At 38.5% G+C, this 20,205-nt stretch overlaps 1 long non-coding RNA gene across 2 annotated transcripts in view; it reads right to left on the minus strand.

Annotated features, from left to right (window-relative positions):
* LOC122799437 overlaps positions 1 to 11,299 on the minus strand; it is a 571,685-nt gene extending 560,386 nt beyond the window's left edge. The window contains exons 1-3 of one of the 2 annotated variants that reach the window (XR_006364471.1): positions 11,154 to 11,299; positions 10,915 to 11,071; positions 10,767 to 10,810 (exon numbers count right to left, since the gene is read on the minus strand). This is a non-coding gene — a long non-coding RNA (uncharacterized LOC122799437). Of the gene's footprint in view, positions 1 to 10,607; positions 10,811 to 10,914; positions 11,072 to 11,153 lie in introns of those variants that run through there. The other variant, XR_006364470.1, reaches the window with a different exon arrangement.
* Between the last annotated feature and the right edge of the window lie 8,906 nt (positions 11,300 to 20,205).

Raw genomic sequence — 20,205 nt, forward strand, 5'->3', positions numbered from 1 at the left:
TTGGTGCTTGTACCTTTTTAACAAACTGTGTGTTTCTTCACATCTGACAAATTATTTCTAGCATCTTAAGATATCTCCACTTTTCTTTACCCTAAAACACTTCACACGGTGAGATTGTGAAATGATCTACAGTGCGTGCACACACACCCTGTGACGATTGGGGAGAGATGGGTGAAGGCTGCCAGCCTAGTCAAATAGAATTTGATATATAATTCTGGCATTTGTAAATAAATGTAAAATACAGGCATGTTTCTTGAGTGTAAAGAACACTGTGAAATGTGGAACTGCAAAATATGTGACAACATTGCACTCTAATGGCCCAGTGAAGCATGTTGTACCCTTTCATGTTAGAATTTGGCTCCAAGGCGGCTGGATGAAGATTTAATGCCCATTGTTTTAAGGCTAAAGTTTATGACTAGAATTTAGATGTGGAAGGTGCTTTATTGCTCTGGTTTCTGCTAGCATATACATGTGAAATGTCTTGTATTGTTGTATGTTTCTGAGGAGGTATTAGATTGTTAAATAATGCAGTTTGTGGCCTGAGAACTCAGACCAGGTGTTAAGAAGATGCAATATGAATACTGGGAAAACCAAAGTGTCAAAAATGATGTAATTTTGGGAGGGCCTTAGAGACATGCTTGTTAGTAATGTTTAAATACTATTTCTCACCAGAGACTGGAAAGCATTTTCACTTTGGACATTTAACATATCAGCACTCTGCCTTATGCTCACATGTAAGTTTTAGCACTGTGATTTCTTGTAGGAATAGTTAAAGCTAGTAAAGATTAATTAGGTATTTTTCTTTGAAATCAGACCTGTCCTACTGTATTATTTTAAGTTTCTGTGTCATCTCTGAACACTTAGATATCTCTGTGGTGTAGTAGTTTTGTCTTGTGTTTTAATTATTTATTATTAAATATTTCTAAAACCTTATACCTGTGGCTGCTTTGTGTAGAGATGAGCTCTAGAGTACATTGCATATTTATAGAGATTATTGTAATAGGCCACTCTAAAGTAAGCCTTGACTGTTAGTCATACTACCATTGGATAATAATATTGCACATTTGCACTGTTGGTGCATAGCGATAACGTTTTGACTACATTCTAGCCAAAGCCAATTTTAGTGGCAGTTCAGGTGACTGATGAAGCAGTAGGGAAGGATGGGTGTCGACCATCCCTGAGAGGGTTAGCAGCCCTGTGGGCATCACCTACATTGATCCCTGGTGGAGACTGAGGGGGGAGATGCTGTTGGGAGGTGTGGCCAAAGTGAGGACAGAGTGCAGATATGGCTGAAATGCTGCAGAGACAGGGAAATATGCTGCATGTCTCCATTGCATGCCTATCCTTCAGACATAACCAAGGGTGCTGCAAGGAAGGGGAAAGGGAAAAACAGGGTAGGTCAAAAGGGTAAAACTTCTTGGATTGAAGATGGACAGCATGACCCGGGACAGGACGCCCCTTAAGATTCCTGCTGTCCCTGGATAAAATTCAGGCATTTAAACAGCATGAAACCATGCAATAAAAAACTTAAAAAATCCACAAAGTCTGCTGAGATGTGAGTAACACTTTATTTAAAGCAAAGTTAAAATAAAACAATATGGTTAAGTGCTTTCACCCCACTGCAATCTCGGGACTTACTCAGAACAAAATCATGTGAAAGATCACACAGCACCTATCAAAAAGAGTAGGGGAAGTTCACCAATGCCCTTGCCAAAGTTCCTCTAGGAGTATAAATACCACCTCAGAACTCCCCTGAAAACAGGCTTCTAGCCTGGTGTGATTAACTTTGTCAATAAAGGATAAAGAAATAAATGAAAGAACATTCATGTTACTTGTTCTACTAACTAAAAGGAATGAAATGTTAGATATAGGTTCATAGGTTCATACTAGGCTATCTGCCCTAGGGCATTTATAAGCCTAGCCAGAGTGTGTTTGGCTTTCGCCACCCATTTTAAATTAATTGTGCTATGCCCTGTTTCGAGGTTAGTATACTGTGCCTCTGTCTAACAGTGACACAGAAGTGATACCCGGGGTAAACCTACGATCCCCCATCCACTCATCAAGATTCCTCTTGAAGAAAGTCAATAAAGGACTCTGCCTAACCTGGACTGGGATTTTATTCCAGAGTGAAGGGAGCCTCTGGGTTATGAATCTGTCCCTCCAGCATGTCCTATTTATTTCAGTGCTGAGGTTCAAGTCTCTAGAGCGCGTAGCTCGATGGGATTTGGATTTTCTGAGGTGCAGCATGTCCATTAATTCCGGATTGGACATGGCTTTATACGTCGGGCACAGATCGCCTCTGAGCAGGCGGTATGCCACTGAGTAGAGCTGGAGTTTCTTTAACCGGGCAGCATATGGCATCTGTTTGAGCCCTTTGATCCTCTTGGTGAGGTACTTTTGGGGTCTTTCCAGTTGTGCTTGTAGAATATATACAATTAAAAAAAATTATAAGGTTTTTCTTATCCCAAGCTGGTTATTCGGATGGGTGACCAAGAAGATGCTTTGGACAAACTGGGACATAATATGGATTGGAAATTAATGTAGAATGGATGAAGTTTGAATTTCCAAGTAAGAAGTTTAACATATACTAAAAAATAAGACTGTGGCATATACGAGTTATGCCAGTTATGGCTTAATGACTGATGGTATTAATAAAAATATAATTAGGAAGAGCTGTATATAGTTTCCTCATTCCATGTTGGTTGAACTAATGGTTGGCTGTGGTAATGTTACTTGATCAAATTAGAGTTACAATATTGACTGGTGAAGAATAGACACAGATACAGTTTGATTGTACAAAAATTTATGATGTAAAAGAATAGTAGTGTCAGGGGCTCTACAGGTAGCACATTCACCTTTGTTAATGGAAGATCGGGTTCTGTTCTCACAACAGATACTTGAATTAACATTCAAGTACTGACACTGCAATATAGCGTAAGTGGCATTCTGCATGCCCGAGTGTGCTTCTCTTCAGATAAGATATCAAACCAAGGTCCCAACTGTCTGGGTCTGTGCTAGTTTAAGAGACTATAAAAGATCCTAATGTACTTATCAAAAAAAGAGAGTAGAGGAAGCTCCTGGGTGCCCCTGCCTAATTTCCCCTAGCCAGTATAAACGCTGTTTCAGGTCTATCCTGAAAAGAAGACCCTGGCCTTATCACACCAACACAGCCAACAAAGAGTAAATATATTAAATAAAGATGTGGTACATTAATTCTGTCCACTCTTCCAGTTGAGCTATTAATAGAAATAAGATACAGTAAACTGGACACATTTATATACAACAATATTCAATAAAGAATGGTAAACAAGTGTAGAAAAGTTATGTTTTAAGGGTGGGAGTGACTAAAGTAGGTATGGCTAGAGTCTCAACATGATACTCTCATGAGTTATGTAATGACCAAAGTGGCCTTTTGATGACAAAGCGTTTTTGAAAAAAAAAAAGATTAGGAAGCATCACACTACAGGCAACTGATAAAACAGCAATGAAAAACAGATTAAATTCAAGGTCTCCTTTCAGCAGCCAAGAAAGCAGTTATTCATCACTGGAAAGATAAAAATCTTCACAGGATATCAGAGTGTTGGCTTGTTTTACAGGGGATCTATCAGGATGAGCTTGCTGTAGCTAGGAAAAACATGCAGAGACAAGTATCAAGAATCATGGGCCAGGTGCCTTAAACTTTCTGAAATACACTCATAGCAATCAGCTTTTTTTCTCCTCACTCAATAACACTGACCCCTCACATTTGAGATGTTTACTGTAACGCACCAGCAAATAGATTTATAACAGTTAATGGCAGCCACCTAATTTTCCTGATTTTTAGACAGACCTTCACCGGCAGTTCTAGCAACTTTTAATATCCTCTAATGCTCTTTTCTGTCAAGTTTTCCTTTGCTCTTTTGACAGAGGAAGCTGACCGAATCTGTTATTTATTATTTTCAAGGCTCTACCAGCTATAGATACTGTTTTTGTGCACTGCAACTTGCTATGATTAAGCACAAACCACAGTTAAACATTATCAAGTAAATATGTTAATTTAACTGCATGTGTTTCAAATTTTAAATGAGTGTGCATATATTCTCCGATTCAATCAAAAGTTACATTACTTTTGATGTTCATGTTACTCTATCTTCTTATAAATTTAAAAAATTCTGAAAAATGAAAGAATTCAAAAAACAAAAAAGAGATTACAGAAAATTATTATGAAATGGTGCACACCGGTGTTATGACTGAAGATAAATAAAGGTAATTTTGTAAAGGTAATAGTGGTAGAGGTACTTAATTGGATAACTTGGCATATCCAGCTTTCATCAAGATAAGGAAAACAAAACGGAGTGCAAAAAAATGAAGTATGCAAGAGCATTATATAATTTCACTCCACAAGGAAACACAAAAAATGGTTAGTTGGGTGACAATGGACTAATAAGCTGATGTTATCAGCTATTGCACCATAGGTACAAGAAGAACAGTTAGCATCAAAAGGAATGGAACACAAACATACTATGAGATATAAAGGTAAAAATAAGATAATTGCATTGTAAACATTTTTACAATGCAGTTATTCATCACTGGAAAGATAAAAATCTTCATAGGATATCAGACTGTTGGCCTGTTTTACACTGAAACTTTTCCTAAGAACACACTGGCTGTGCCCCTGTACTAAACCTGACTGATCAGTTTTCTACTTTTTCTACTCATAACAGGTACTGCCTACCCACTACTTCCCTATAACTAGCTCTACCTTCCTTCTTGCCACTTTACCTTTTCCTATTCTTTACCCTTCTTTTCATCCCCTAAGCTTACTCATAGTGTGAAAACTCTTTTATTTATATAAAAGACACACTTATGCCTCTTTTATTTTGACTTTCTGTATTCTACCTGTAATCTGAACTGTACCTGCCTACTGCACTGCAAAGTATTTCTGCCCTCTCTGTAATTTTTCACTGTACCTGCCTTTGGCACTGTGATGTACTTCTGTCCTCTTTGATTTTTTCCAGCCTAACTTCTAATGTTCTTTGTAAATATAAAGGTTTTATTTTCCTCTTATCCCAGACCTATTTCTCCCAGACTATTGTATAATATTACACCTATTTTTAGTATTGTACCCGAATTTTAAAATGGGAGGTACTTAGACCTCTATGATAATTTCTGTATTAACCTGTAACAACATTGTTTGTAAAAATGTTTTTTTTTTGCTTTTTGCACGGAGCTTACGTCCCCGGGCCTCTGCTGAAAATGGACATGTATCCAGTTGGACTAGTCCGGTCAACAGATGTAAAACAAATAATAAAATAAATAACAGTAACAGAAGAGATGCTTCTTAGAAAAGAAAACAATATAATTTAACCTTACGTGGACTTGGTACAATTTATTTAAAATATTTCTGGTTAACACAGTTGATTATTATTTGGGTATACCTATTGGATGTCTAATAGTTTATCTAGTAAATGTCTGGTAAATTAATCCATCCCCCATAAAGATTGTATGTTCATTGATTTTTTTATAACATGGAGCATCTTCAAAAACTTCTAATGCTCTGTAGGTTAGAAATACTATCTTCATAAGCACTGATATTTATCCCTGTGCCAGCAGCTCCTAAACCTGAGACCTTTTCTTGGCTTTTGGGTTTTATACGTTCCCTTACAAGGACTTTGACACTGCAATCTAACCATGGTATCTGCAATAATGAAAGGAGCCATGGCATGAAATTTGTGGTAAGCATTTTAGTTCTTTTAAGAAGGTTTTAGTAATGTTCAGTTATCAACATCTTACAAAGCAGAGAAAATCCTCTAATACATTTGTTTTGTTTGTGAGACTTCTCACATTTAAATAAAGCCACAGTGTCCTCTGCCTTTGTTTATTTTGTTCAGAAAATATAACGGCTCTATTAAAAGAAACTGTGGGGTGGATCACTTCCTCCCTTTTACCAGTCTCTTGTTCAGGACAATGTGACACCAGGATAGCTGCTGTCAACTGGAACTCCTTACCTCCCCCTCTGCATCTTGGTATCATAACTATTTTACATCCCATACCCAGGCTACCAGTCCCACCCTCCAACTGTGGTTGTCTTCTGGGTCAACAAAGCTATGAGGTGACAGAGAAGGAGGAGTCCAGAATATCACAAATACTGCTGACAATGACTTTTCACTACATGTGGGTCAATCATCCTCATGCGTGCTGAGGTATGATTAAGTGAGCATGCAATGGACATAATAAGAAAGTTTTCACAACTCTGTGGACTGCCCTGTCCATCCTCATTAAGTTGCAGGAGAACCTGTCACTGATTCCATATCCTCCAAAACAATGACATCAAGTACAACTCAGGACACCCCACCCTGCCCCAGGTAAGAATGACATTGTCATATACTACTTACAAAGTCCAGTGGAGCACTACTCAATGTTGTGGAGTTGCCAGGTCATACTGTCTACGGTATGGACATTTTTAGTCTTACTTGGTTCAGTTTTAACCCCAGATACTTTGTTACTGCAGACTCTTCCTGTTACCATGTTACAGTGGCTGTATATATGTGATAACTGTGGTAAGTGGGAGGTCTGTATAATGTGCTACATGTACGAGCTTTTACTTTTGTTGAACTTACTTCCTTCTTAATGAATGGATGAGGCTTTTGCAGGGTTTTTTTCCAGATTACCTGCATATGTCAACGTGTGATAACATCTTAACCTCTGTATTTTATACACAAACAACTAAGATTCTGTCAATATAAAGTTTAATTTCTGTAAGCATCTGGCAGTGATTACACTACCTTACATAATAGCTATCTACTGAATCTCTGAAATCTATCTCACATAGTGTTAACATACCTAACTTCAAGAAAGCTCATTTATATTTAAAATAAAACTCAAAGATATGTGTACAGCGAATCAAAAATAGTTTTACCAATAGTCTTCTAAACTAGTAAGGTTTCAACAGCTTTTCTTTTTATCAAAATGTGTATTCTTCTGTTTACAACTACTCTGTAAACCAATATGAGGCACTAACTGAAGACTTTAATCTGACATAAAGGAGTATCGCTATTGGTACTGGGGTGAACAACTAGTGGGACTGAAGGATGAATGGAAGGCGGTTGGAATTAATACGAAGGGAGTCTGTTCATAATAAGATTTTATACCGATCACCATGAGGAGTAAATGACACAGAAGTGGGAGGGTTAGTGAAATATAAAAGTCGATCCTTCATAAAATGTTACTTTGATGAAGAATAGTAAGTGCATGAGACGGGGGGGGGGGGGGGGGGCAGTGATTCTGAACTTAAATTAATAATAAGCAGACAAATCAAGAGCCACGGAGATTAAAAACACAAAAAGAAGCTGACATGGTAGGAATCAGATTAATTCACACACCCTCAAGAAAACATTCAACAGAATTTCTTGTTACCTTAAACATAAAAAGAAGTTTCCAGATCCTCTCACAGTTTAAAAGAAATGAGTCCCAATACACCTCACAAAAAAGACCATAGTGTTTGTTCTGCCCTAACCTAGAACTTTTACACCTTCAAGAAAAAATGTTGAAATAAGACAATGTTGCAATAAAATAAAGGTGGAGGGAGTAAGTCTTAGAAACAAAGCAGCCTGTCTTGGAAACTAGCTCAAAAACGTGTTTCCTTGTTACCTTAAGCACAATGTTAAATATTTAGCTCCCCTCACATTTCACAAGCAATACTTCTCTCCTAGACGTCAAAACTACAAATATAAAATATAACCATTTCTAGCTGACATGCTTAAAATATCTATGTAAAACAAAAGTACATTAAAACAAGAAGAAAATAAGATACCCCCCCCCCACACACACACACACACACACTCATACTTTAGTCACACAGCAAACTGTTTTGGCAGCTATCACAAGAAAACTTGCCACAAAAAGACTGTTTCTACTTTCTTCCACAGTTCACAGGCAATTATACCTCACAAAAAGGAAAGACAAGGTTTGACTGACTTCTACTCTATTTTAGAATTTCTAAAACTACAAAAAAATGAAATACATTTCTTTATGAGTCCAATAACAACCAAATTGCTTACAATGTATTAAAATATTTTGATGCACTCTCCTTCATAGTTCATCAGTTCTAATCATTTCACTTAACATTACACACTTTCCGAATAGGATTTCTGTTTTCCACTGATGGGCAAAAACTTGTGAACTTTCTTTCCATAACTATTTATTTATTTTTTTTGGAAACATGCTTGCTCCAAAATAATTCATTCTATTCTCTGACAAGGATCTGACGCTACCTTACTAAATATGTACTTCCCTTTCTTCTTAATGAACTTCATTTTCACTTGATAAAATCCCATTCGAAAACAAGAGATGAGTAACTAGGCACACATCAGTACATTCTGCCCTTGATAATTCTCCCCCTACTGTATCTGGAGGACTTTTCTCATCGTCCTTCATCAAGTTTCTCATAATTAGAAATTAGTCATACTTTACTGAATATCTTTTGCTTTAATCCAATACTTGAATCAGCAATTATATGTCTTTTGATTTTATTTTTTCATTTTCATCCTACAAAATCCTTATGTAAAATCTGAACTAGCTAGTCTCCCTCTACCACACATTATTTGAACCCTTATTAGTTTAGCTGCTCAGCTTTTTATACGCCTGTACAATTCTAGACTGACTATGCAGCCCCATATTAGCACTACTACAGCAGACAAGCTTCAGTCCCCACACCACTTTACATGCACAGGAGCCACTAATCCAGTGACTTTCTAAATTATTTTTCTTCCTGTCTATAATAGTCTCACACCTGGCAAATTCAGTACAGAGATAGTTTAAAAGCAGAGCCTCCATGTACAGGATGCCATTCTTCCATATTCAGTTGTTTACATTAATTTGTTTTGCATGTGTGGACTTTTCAAAGCTTTCCATGTTTCTCAAATGTATATTTCCATGTTTCAAGTCAAAGCAATGCTCAAAACAGATACATAACAGGTCTGGCAGGGTCATATTGGATCACAAATAAAAATAAATAACAAATCCATGTTTTCTTCCACTACAGACACCTCAGTGATCTCCTTATCATAAAATGTTGACATCATTCACACAAAATTTGAATGCCAGATGCAGCAAGCAAGCAAACAGATGCAGCAAGCAGGCACAATAAATGCATGCTAATCTCTGTGAGATGCTGATTTTTAATAACCAACTCACTTTTACTTTCTCGCAAGTCTCAGGTTTATTCCAAATAAATAATTGCATTCTTCAAAAATGTCTTACTTTGTGAACTTATGTCTTATAGAAATTAAATCAATTGTAAATGGTTGCTTTTAAAACAAAAGCATGTATCTGAAATAATATAAAACAGACACATATTTAGGGAATGATTTACTGAAACTGCATTCTGATAAATGCTATGATGTTTATTTGCACCAGAAAAGGATTGTTTTCAGGAGAAGCCTGTCCACTTGTGCTGGGATTTATGACACAACATGTTTGCTTTTTACAATAACTGTAATTTGCCTTCCGTGATGGCAATCATGACTAAAATAAAGCAATATCTGTAACTATGCAGTGGTTTTAAGCAAAGGAAGGATACAGCTCACGGTTGTTGTTGTTGCAAGCTCAGACTAAGACACTGTGCAAGCTGGACACACCAAGAAATCTCTCTAAAGCTTGAAACAGATCTTTACAGTGGCTAACTACAATTACAGTGTGCATGCAAATAATGCACTATCCGGTGTCTTATTTATTTTGCATATTATTACATGTTGCAACAATTTATAACAGAGAACACCACAAAACCTAGCAAGCATTATCTATTGAGATTCCCACCCCAATACACACAGGCGCACACACACAGACACAGACACACACACACACACAAATACATGTTCACTGCAGAGTACCTGCTTCTATCATGTTGCAGGCCATGTGATCTGTTGTTTATGTTTTTAACCATTTTATTTTCTGTGGTGACCACCCAAAAATATGACATATCACCTAATCATCTTCAAAAATATGTTATTTTTCTTATATTATCAATGTGTACTTTAAGCATATTAATTGCTTTAATCAATCATACTGAACTGACTAAATAAAAATAAGAACAGAAAGTCTGCCAAAATATGTACAATAATCTCCAGAGACGAAGGCATTAATTTAGATGCTGACATGCAGATAAACAAACAAATAACTAAATATGATTCATAAACCTAGCATGATACAAACTCAAAACACTATATTTTAAGTTTTATCACACGCTAGTAGCTTACTTAACCTAGCGAACTAATTTTTTTCAACATATCTGAACCCACCACAATCACCTCCGGGTAAACTATAAAAATACTGCCTAAACGTTAAATACTTTTTATGTCATAATCACAGTAATATTAACATAATCCCAGCACATAACATATAACAAAGTCTTGAGACACTAATTTAGACGAATAAACATTGACGTGTAACGACAAGGACATGCATTTTGAAAAAAGTCATTTCCGAATATGAATTAAACATCCTACTAAACGTATCAGTCAATATAAAACTATATTATGGGAACCTATGACAATAAAAATAATGCATAGGGACAAGGTGAGCTTGATTTACAAGACAGCAAATAACCACTAACAGCTGCTTCTGGGCACGTTTTTACTGACACACAGACAGTGCACTGTAAATATGGCACAGAGAAGAAGAGCGTACAGACTCCAAGCTGGCAATTACCACCAGCTTGTGAACAGGTCAGGCATCACATCTGAATGTTAGTTCACAGAATTAATTATCTTTGGGACGACAGCACCCACCTCCTTCTTCACTGTGCGCAGCAGCCTCTGACGCGTCTCCGCCTCTACATTAAAGAGAAAATAATAAACAGTCAATACTGTGCACTTAAGAACAATGATGAAGATAGAAACGTCTTCTCATCTTGTTTCGTTTCAGGTCATCGCCTACCTGCTGTAGCCATTGCCATGATTTCTGACGTACTCCTCTAGTCCCCTTCTTCTCTGGTACTATAGCAGACCACGGATCTGCAGCACCGGAGCTCGTGCCGTGCCTGATAGAAGAGCTTTTTGACGTCACTGAACCCGCCCTCTGTGACTGCGCTGCACTGGAAAGGGAAAAATGCATCACGTAGTGCCAGGAGTGAAGGAACGATTTTAAAGACACACCTGGCTTTTAAACAGCCTTACCTACATCTGTCAGCAAATGCTCAACTCCCCTAGTGAGTGAGTGTCATTTCAGCGCCCATCTGAGTATTGTGTTAGTGGCACACATCCAATTCCTATATAGATATTAGGATATAATTTATTTTTTGCTTATTTCTCAGTGTTATTCCCGCCTTGACTGTGCCAGGGATTTTAGCTAATGTGAACTATGTGCTCGGTAACCTATTTGATGTTTAAATTGCTTCTGTATTGGTCTTAATGCACTTGGTAGGCGATAGCATCCTCTGCTGGTGCTTACATAAGAAGGACAAAACAAGTGTAACATATGAAACATAAAAAGTTCATAATACAAATATAATTGGTTTGGAATAAAAAAAATGGTTGTGTATGTATTTAGGGCTTAGTTTAAAAGAACAGTCAGCTGCTAATATACAGTGGGCAAATGTGTAACACAAGCTTCTGCTTAAAGTTCTGTGGAGTGACATATGAGCATCGTGCATCCCAACCACAGTTATAAACTAGCTCTGTTGCAGCATTAGTTAGGAGGTGAGATAGTGCTGATGATTTTGTCCTGAACATACTTGTCAAGCGTACCTCATTATGAGGAACGTACCTAATTTGCGGTCTTAAAAAGTTCGTATTCCTCAAAGTTCCAGTCACCCATTCGGTATTGGGAAATGTTTAACTAACATTCGTGGTAAATAGAAATGAATCATAACAATTCATTAAAAGATCTTTTTTTATAAGTACATGGAGCGTATTTAGACCATCCTATGACCTTCCTAATCCAATTGAAGCTGTTAGTATGCCGTTAGTATGTGTTCCACATTTTGCCCATTTGTTCCACATTATAAGGGCTAGTGTTCCTCATTTTGGAGATGGAAGGTTGAGAGCTACGGTGCAGAATGCAAATGAAGGAACATCCTTCAACTAACATTAGATTACGTGCGCGCGTGTGTGTGTGTGTGTGTGCCTGTGTGTGTAAGTGGTTGGGTTTCATTTTGCTGTGGTGGAAACCAAAAGTGGCGTTTTCTACAAAAACTAAGACCATGACCCTATATCACCCCCCCCCCCAAAAAAAAAAAATTACTGCGAACTTGTGCCTGCTATGCACATCTGTTATTAGACCTCCACTAGCTTCATAATTCAACTGTAATGCCTCCTGCCATAACGAAACAGTTTTGCGTACAGCATGATACTGTTTACACAAGCATACCTCTCTCTCAACTTCCCCGATTTTCGAGACCATCCTTCATTTTGTCTCACGTTTTTGCCTTGTTCCTCCTAACATTTTTGGTGGTAAATCACTTGAGTATTACAATCAGTCAATTATGCCATTAGATCTGCATACGTATTGTTCAGAAAAAATGACTGATGATGCAAAACCTATCGTTAATTAACATTTAAGTGAGCTGGAGTGATACTTAGTTCCTGATTTAAAATTAGAGGTATGTTCACAAAACAACTATAACTGCACATCTCCTTTGAGGCTGTTAGTTTACATGCACACTGAATTTTCCAGTAGTTTGAACGGCATTTAAATATGAGTGCTGTCATATGCACAATGCATATATCCCTGGTACTATGTTGCACTTAAATATATTGCCTCATACCTTATACTGTACAACTGTATGAGTAAATCAGTGAGAAACCATCTATGCATGCAGGGCAATGCACAAGTGGTGTGAAACAGATGGCAGGTATTATTGTGACAAACACACACTACTTTTTCATTTACTGCTCTCTATGTCACCTGTATTATTTCTGTATGGGAGGCAGGGGATTTTTATTTTATTTATTTCCAGTTTGATTACCGGGGAAGTCCACTGGGCCAGAACGTGCCCATTTTCAGTGGAGGCCCGGGGAGAAAAGCTCCAAAAGCAATGCGAATACAATCTAAGTTACATAGTGTTGAAGGTAAAAAAAATACACGTGTAATTACATTCATACAGTTAGTAAAAAGCAAATGCACACAGTATACCTCAAAAACATCATTAAGGAAGGTAGATAAAATAGATTTTCAGTAGTTTCCCTTCAGAGCAGCAAGTTTCAACTGTCTGTAATGAAGAGATCTGAGGTTACATGATATTTACAATATTTACATACAAGGAGTAGAGAGAGAGAATTACTTAAACTGAGAAGTAGCTGTAGTTTGATTTAGTAGCACTGGAAAAATAATAGTTTTAGGGTAGTGTGAAGTGAAAGGATATAGAGGGTTCATAAGGGTAGTTAATTAAATTTAAGTGGGATGAAAGCAGGAACACTTATGTTTAGAGGACAGGTAAGAGAAAAGTTGGGTTTTGAAGGGATTATTGTGGTCTGTGTCTCTCTGTAGTTATTTATTTTTCTATTTAATTGTTTCATAGAATACTGTGATCTCGATCTCTCTCTCTCTCTCTCTCTCTCTCTCTCTCACTCTCTCTCTCTCCAGTAAGTGAGGGCTATTGTGTTTCACTTCATTGATATTCAGTGTTAAACTCTTAGCCTAGAGGGTTTCTCTGTATTTATAAGTGTTAGTCACATATCTTTGAATTTATTACTGCTCAATATATGAGTTGTTTGGCTTCTGCTACATACCTACAATCAACTCCATTACCAGCTGAGTTAAGTACAAACTTGGAGTGTTAAAGATTGTACTGCATTTTATTTTTCTGTCTATTTAATTGATTCATTGAATATTGTGGTCTGTGTCTCTCTGTTGTTATTTATTTTTCTATTTAATTGTTTCGTAGAATACTGTGATCTCTCTCTCTCTCTCTCTCTCTCTCTCCAGTAAGTGGGGGCTATTGTGTTTCACTTCATTGATATTCAGTGTTAAACTCTTAGCCTAAAAAGTTTCTCTGCATTTATAAGTGTTAGTCACATATCTTTGAATTTATTAATGCTCAATATCTGAGTTGTTTGGCTTCTGCTACATACCTACAATCAACTGCATTACTAGCTGAGTTAAGTACAAATTTACAGTGTTAAAGATTGGACTGCATTTTATTTTTCTGTCTAATTATTTCATTGAATATTGTGGTCTGTGTCTCTCTGTAGTTATTTATTTTTCTATTTAATTGTTTCATAGAATACTGTGGTCTCTCTCTCTCTCTCTCTCTCTCTGCAGTTAGTTTCCCACCCTCCCTCCTTGTTCTTGTTGCGGTATTAATCTTGGTGGCTTTGGAATTGCTTGCCCCTCCTGTAAATTTGTGTTTGAACACTCCTCCTGGCACTGTCTCATGTGCTCACTCAACTGAGTACAGTGAGATCATATTTTGACTAAAGACACTCCTACCAGTCCCATCTGTTCAGCTCTATCCCAGCTCTGTTCCAGTCTAGTGTCAGTAGCTCATTCTACCTAATACAGAGAGAACATTTGTGAAGGGCAACCCACTTAGGTCCTTCATTTTGAATTATCTTCTGTTTCTCCCTTCTCCCTTTCCACTTTCCAAAAAAGAAATAAAATCTAAGCTTGTTTCCTGCCTTTCCTGTAACTAGTCTAGTCCAGATACATATTTGCTGTAACCAGGACTGTTTGTAAGCTTCTGAGCCCCCAAAGCCTTTCTGTGTTGGAGGAAAGCCTTTTAGCTTATCAGTGGGAGTGGTAAGCACTAGGTAGCTCATCTACCACAAAAGCGGTTTCTGGCCCAGAAATTGTAGTTTATTGGCTGTTTGGGCAGTTTTTTTCATATTTTTCAACTTTCCAGTTTAAAAGCCTGCGTCTGCACTTGTTTCCCATCTTTCTTGTAACTAGTTTAGTCCAGATACAGATTTGCTGTATCCAGGACTGTTTGTAAGCTTCTGAGACCCCCAAGCCTTTCTGTCTTGGAGGGAAGCCGTCTACCTTATCAGTGGGAGTGGTAAGCATTAGGTAGCTTATCTACCACAAGAGTGGTTTCTGGCCCAGAAATTATAGTTTATTGGCCGTTTGGCAGTTTTTCCATTTCTTTCGACTTACTGGTTTAAAATTCCGCATTTGAACTTGTTTCCCATCTTTCTGTAACTAGTCTAGTCCAGATACAGATTTGCTGTATCCAGGACTGCTTGTAAGCTTCTTAGCACCCCCAAGTCTTTCTGTGTTGGAGAGAAGCCTTCTAGCTTATCAGTGGGAGTAGTAAGCACTAGGTTGCCTATCTACCACAAGATCCGGGTATAGATTCTTAGTTTCAGCACTTGAATTTGCTTATTCATGCTCAGCACTTGTTCAGAACTTGATGTTAGCAGTAAATAAGCTAAAATTACTACAGCACTCAACCTTCCTTTTTACCTACAGGAAAACTGTTTTTGTACTTACTTTCCTCACTTGCTTAGAGAAAAAACAGCTCTTATACTCACTTTCCTCACTTGTCCAGAGGAAAGTAGTTTTTTATTCAGGCATGTCCAAGGGTCAGCTCCCAGTGCTCTCTCCTGTCAATCTGATGAATCTGGGCATCTTGGGGCAATGTAACAATTGCCTCATGTACACAGACAACCCTCTCCTCCTACCACCCAACACCACAACCTGTGAGAGATGCACTTAAAAGCAAACTCCACCCCAACACAACTCAAATGACACATAGCCCACAGACTCACTGACACAATAAACCACAGCCTATAGGCAAAACAACGCACAACACACACACTACAGTAGTCATATAGTATAGTCATGTCCCACACTGACTCACCACCAGGCTGAAGGTTAGGAGGAGGTGGTTACTGTCCAGTGCAGCCTGCGTGCCAGGATCCGCATATAACAATGCCACACTCAGGTCAACAACAAAACAGTACATGACCCTGTCTGTGTCTGTGTCCATGTTGTGTGAGACATTTCCACACCTGAAAGTCTCCTCGTTGATCAGATCCGACCATAGCTAAGCCCAATGCACTCTATAATCACTTACACGTGCATGGGTGCGTCTTATCCAAACAGAACCCAGATGATATCCCTCCAAAAAAAAGAAGCCAATCTGGTGGTCCCCTGCCATAAACACTACAACAAAAAAAGGAAAACTGTTGCAAAAGAAAGTATTAAGCAACCAAAAGCATTTCTATAGCTATGTCAAGAATCTCGATGGTAAACACCCAGATCTGCTCTGAGTACAGCAACGGCGCATGAAAATTAAGAACCAAATGATATTGCCAATTCTCTCTGGCTATTTTTATCCCCTGCTGCCCCCCCCATACACGGAACTCCTAAACAAAGACATGGTAAACCTCCAAACTGGACCCCCACCCAGTTCGGTTTAGCCTGGTGTCAGAGGCATGGCCACAAGCCATGCCAAAAAAAACATTGTCATCCCGGATGGCGTAAGCCAGGGAACCTTGTTGGCTAAGCTAAGTTAAGCCCACCAATAGCCAATATTAGAATGTTGGTAGAAAGCAGGATTTGTGTTAACATACATTTACTGAAAGAAATTAAGTCCGAAACTCAAATACACAATGTTATTTAGTGACTTCAATCTTCAGTGATTTGCTCAAAACCACAAATGTACCAAAAATGAGGCAAAAATCTGGGTATTCTGCAAAAATCTAGACAGTTGAGAGGTATGACAGGAGTAAACGTCCCTGGAAAGTGAATTATGACCAGCGCAAAATTAGAAACCACACAGGCAACGATTTAAAACGTGTTTTCGTCTTGATTTTTTTCTGCAAGTTACTGAAACTCCAGGAATTTCTCCTCATGACTGCATAAGGAAGCCATGTGTGTATTTGTACACATGCGCAGCAATCTTTTACAGCAATGTATTTAAGACTGTAAAAGTGCTACACAACATTTGTGTGATGTTACCTGGTTACAGGAAATGGTTGTGCTTTGTTCCGTGAGGAAAGTTGTTAAGTGTGAGCTGTTGCATCTTTTTAAGAACTTTTTCACCATTTTGCAACTTTTACATTCTTCGAGCGACAAGCAACATTACCAGAGGAGAAAAGACAAACAAATCTCAGGACCAACCAATTCATTTCTTGTAACCCTTTTGGCACAACATTGTTCTTGCCACTTCATTAGAGTTAAAAGGTCTGTTTAAAGCACTATTGAAATTCATACAAACCCTGGTACTGCAGTAGCTTTTGAAATTAGTTACCATTAAGGCAAAATAAATTTGACAAATTTCAAGGTAAAGAAAACCTATCGTTTGCACAAATAAAGTTTTTTTTAGAGTTAAAACATAATCGTTCTGGACTTATGGCTCCTATACTAAGCAGCATAATAAAACAATAAGTATCAAGGTCACATAGACAAACCAATCAGTAACAAGTAAAAGAAAAATCTAGCCAAGCTAGACTTTCCCCTGTGTGATTCCAGGTAATCTCTTGCATTAGAGGTAACTTGGAATATATGTAAATGTATGACCCCTTAAGGACATAAGGTGTTTCAGATATATGGCAGTTCTGAATGTCCATGGCTTTTTTTCCCTTTTTAAGTCAAGTATGGACAAATTCAGGCCAGTAAAGCCAACTCCCACTAGTTGTGGACATGCATGTTTCAACCTTCTTTTGGCCTCATCAGCACAGCACAAGTGGAATGTTTGGCTAACATTTGGAAACACAGGCTTGTCGTACCCAGCAGATGTCCATAACCATTAGGGTATCCTTTTTAAGTCAATTATGGATAAACTCAGGGAGACCCGTGGTAGTGGTGCTGCGGTAGCATTGTCGCCTCACAGCAAGACATTGTCCCGTTCGATTCTCAGCTAAAGCGTCTTCTGTGTGGAGGCATGCGTGAATGGGCATGCCTTCATTGAAGGTTGTGCATCAGGGCTGGTAACATAGCACGTAAAAATCCACTACCAAACATTAGCGGACAGGAATTCCGCTGTGGCGACCCCTAATCGGGATAAGCCAAAAGACACAACAACAACATGGATAAACTCAGGCCCATGTTACCTCTAATGGAAGATGTTTTGAGGAATAACACAGTGAAAAGTCTAGCTTGGCTAGATTTTTCTTTTAGTTTATACTAAGCAGCATGGGAACATGTTGAAAGATCTCCTGGTCCACTAAAAGAAAAAAAAAGAAAAATAAACAGTTTCAAAAAAAAAAAAAGCTTTATACTATGTGTTGCACTTTTTCTGCCAGATATGAAAATAAAATGGGAAAAAACTTTAATCCAAGAATAACAAAAAAAAATAAATAAATAATTCATGTGACTCAGAAAATCAGCAATATGGCCATAGAGTAACCAGTTAGTGCAGTCAAAGCTGCATGATGTCTCCTGAAGATAACCATTAATCAAATAGGAGGCAATCAGCATGCATGACAAGAGATTAACTAATTAAGGAACTGACTGGAGAAAATAGAACACACTATACAAAGGGGAGCATAGTGTGGTGATGGTCATGTGACCTACATATCCCAGAAGCATGCATGCAGAACGAGGTCTGTGCATATCCACATGTACATAGTCATGTCACTACAAGAAATTTTGAGAGACATAATAAGGGCCCCTCCAGCAAAGTCCACACCAACGTATTCATATTATTCAAGGGAATGGGTGTAGGGCAGCCAGAAAGAGGGAAGAGCAAGCAGTGGACAGAACACACTGATAGGCAAGGCAAAGGGAAGGCTCTGGTATAGGGTTTTGGAGATGAGGGTTCTTTTTTGGGATAGGTGCTACTTTTTTAGTAAGGTAAAGGGGAAAAGAATTAAGGGTATGTGCAGAAAAGAAGGAATAATGATGGCAGTAGGGGCAGCCAAACAAACACAGAACATAGACAAAGACCAGTGAGGAGGTGCTGACACCAAAGGGAGAAAAACAAAGGAGACACAAACTGATATAATAAAGGGAAGACAGCTGGTTTCGGGGAAGACTGAACTGCAAACTGGGGAGTAAAGTGAAACACAAAGAAGGAGGAAGGGGGATATAGTTAGCTGATGGTTCCCTGTCACAACTCCCAGGACAGCATCTAGCCAGAGGTCATTCCCCTCAGCAACTGCCCTCCTCACTGTGCCCAGCCTATATTGGCAGGCTGGGCAGGGCCAGGAAGCAGTGTGGCTCTGCCAGTCACACAAAAGCATTCTCCAGGCTTCCAATGGGAATGTCAAGCCACTGGTCCACCACTGATGTCACCATCTCATCCGACTCCTTCATACCAGTTACCCTACCAGTAGAATTTCCACTGGGTGTGACAATTTCCCCAGTGACAGACCACTAGAGGCCACAACAGAAAAATCCAGGTCCCATTTCTGGATGACTTCATCATCCCAAGGAGAGGAAGGCCTCGAGGTAGCTGGAGACCCAGAAAAAGGATGACAGGATGGGTCGACAATGAGGTTATTTCCTCAATGTCACAGCCACAACTGTGACCTTAACACTGATAGTAACATAAGTGGAGAGAAATAAAACAACAAACATCAAATAAATATAAAGAAATGTTAATAAGAAAGAGATAGAGAGTGTCACAATAGGAAAAATCATTAGCAAGTCTGTGTAAGACTATCCTATATAAAAGTACCCGGAGAAGCAACATGCTAGCTATGAAATGCCAAGAGGTGATTTTGGACTGGGCAGACTACAGAGCAAGATGAAATTACAGAATGCGGTTAATAAGGGCAGGAGGACACTGATCATAGCCACCCCGAGGGTATGTGGTAGTACAATGTGGGTGGTGCAATGGAAGACAGCAGGGGCCATGAGAGGTGGTGCAGGAACCCATTTTGCAATGTTGTATGGCCATAGGACACTGAAGAACATGACAAACATGGCCTAATGTACAGGTGCTGTAGGCCAACAAGTGGGTCATGATAGTGGGACACACAAACATCTGCAAACTCAGTTGCGTAAACATGAATGCTAGTCAGTGATCAGTGGAGTAATAAAGTTAAAGATGTCAGCCAGTAGCACAAGACAGAGTATGCAATGGTGTGCCCTATAACAACGGCAGAGCCATGTAAGTGGACATAGCAATGTAGGGGTCCAAATCTACACATGTTCAATAGAGAATAGTACCTGACTTGCTGAAAGGAAAAGCAGTGGTAGGTATATAATTATTAACTGGCTAGTGTTGACAATTAATACAGGTTGGGTGGGTGGGACAGCATGGTGGTCTACTTGTACAGTGCTGGTGTGTCAGGAAGTGTATAGTATTGATATGAGTGGATGCTATTGATACTCACAGTA

This window comes from Protopterus annectens, chromosome 4.part0 (genome assembly GCF_019279795.1).
Source record: "Protopterus annectens isolate FY-2018-M chromosome 4.part0, PAN1.0, whole genome shotgun sequence".
NCBI classification, from domain to species: Eukaryota; Metazoa; Chordata; order Ceratodontiformes; family Protopteridae; genus Protopterus; species Protopterus annectens.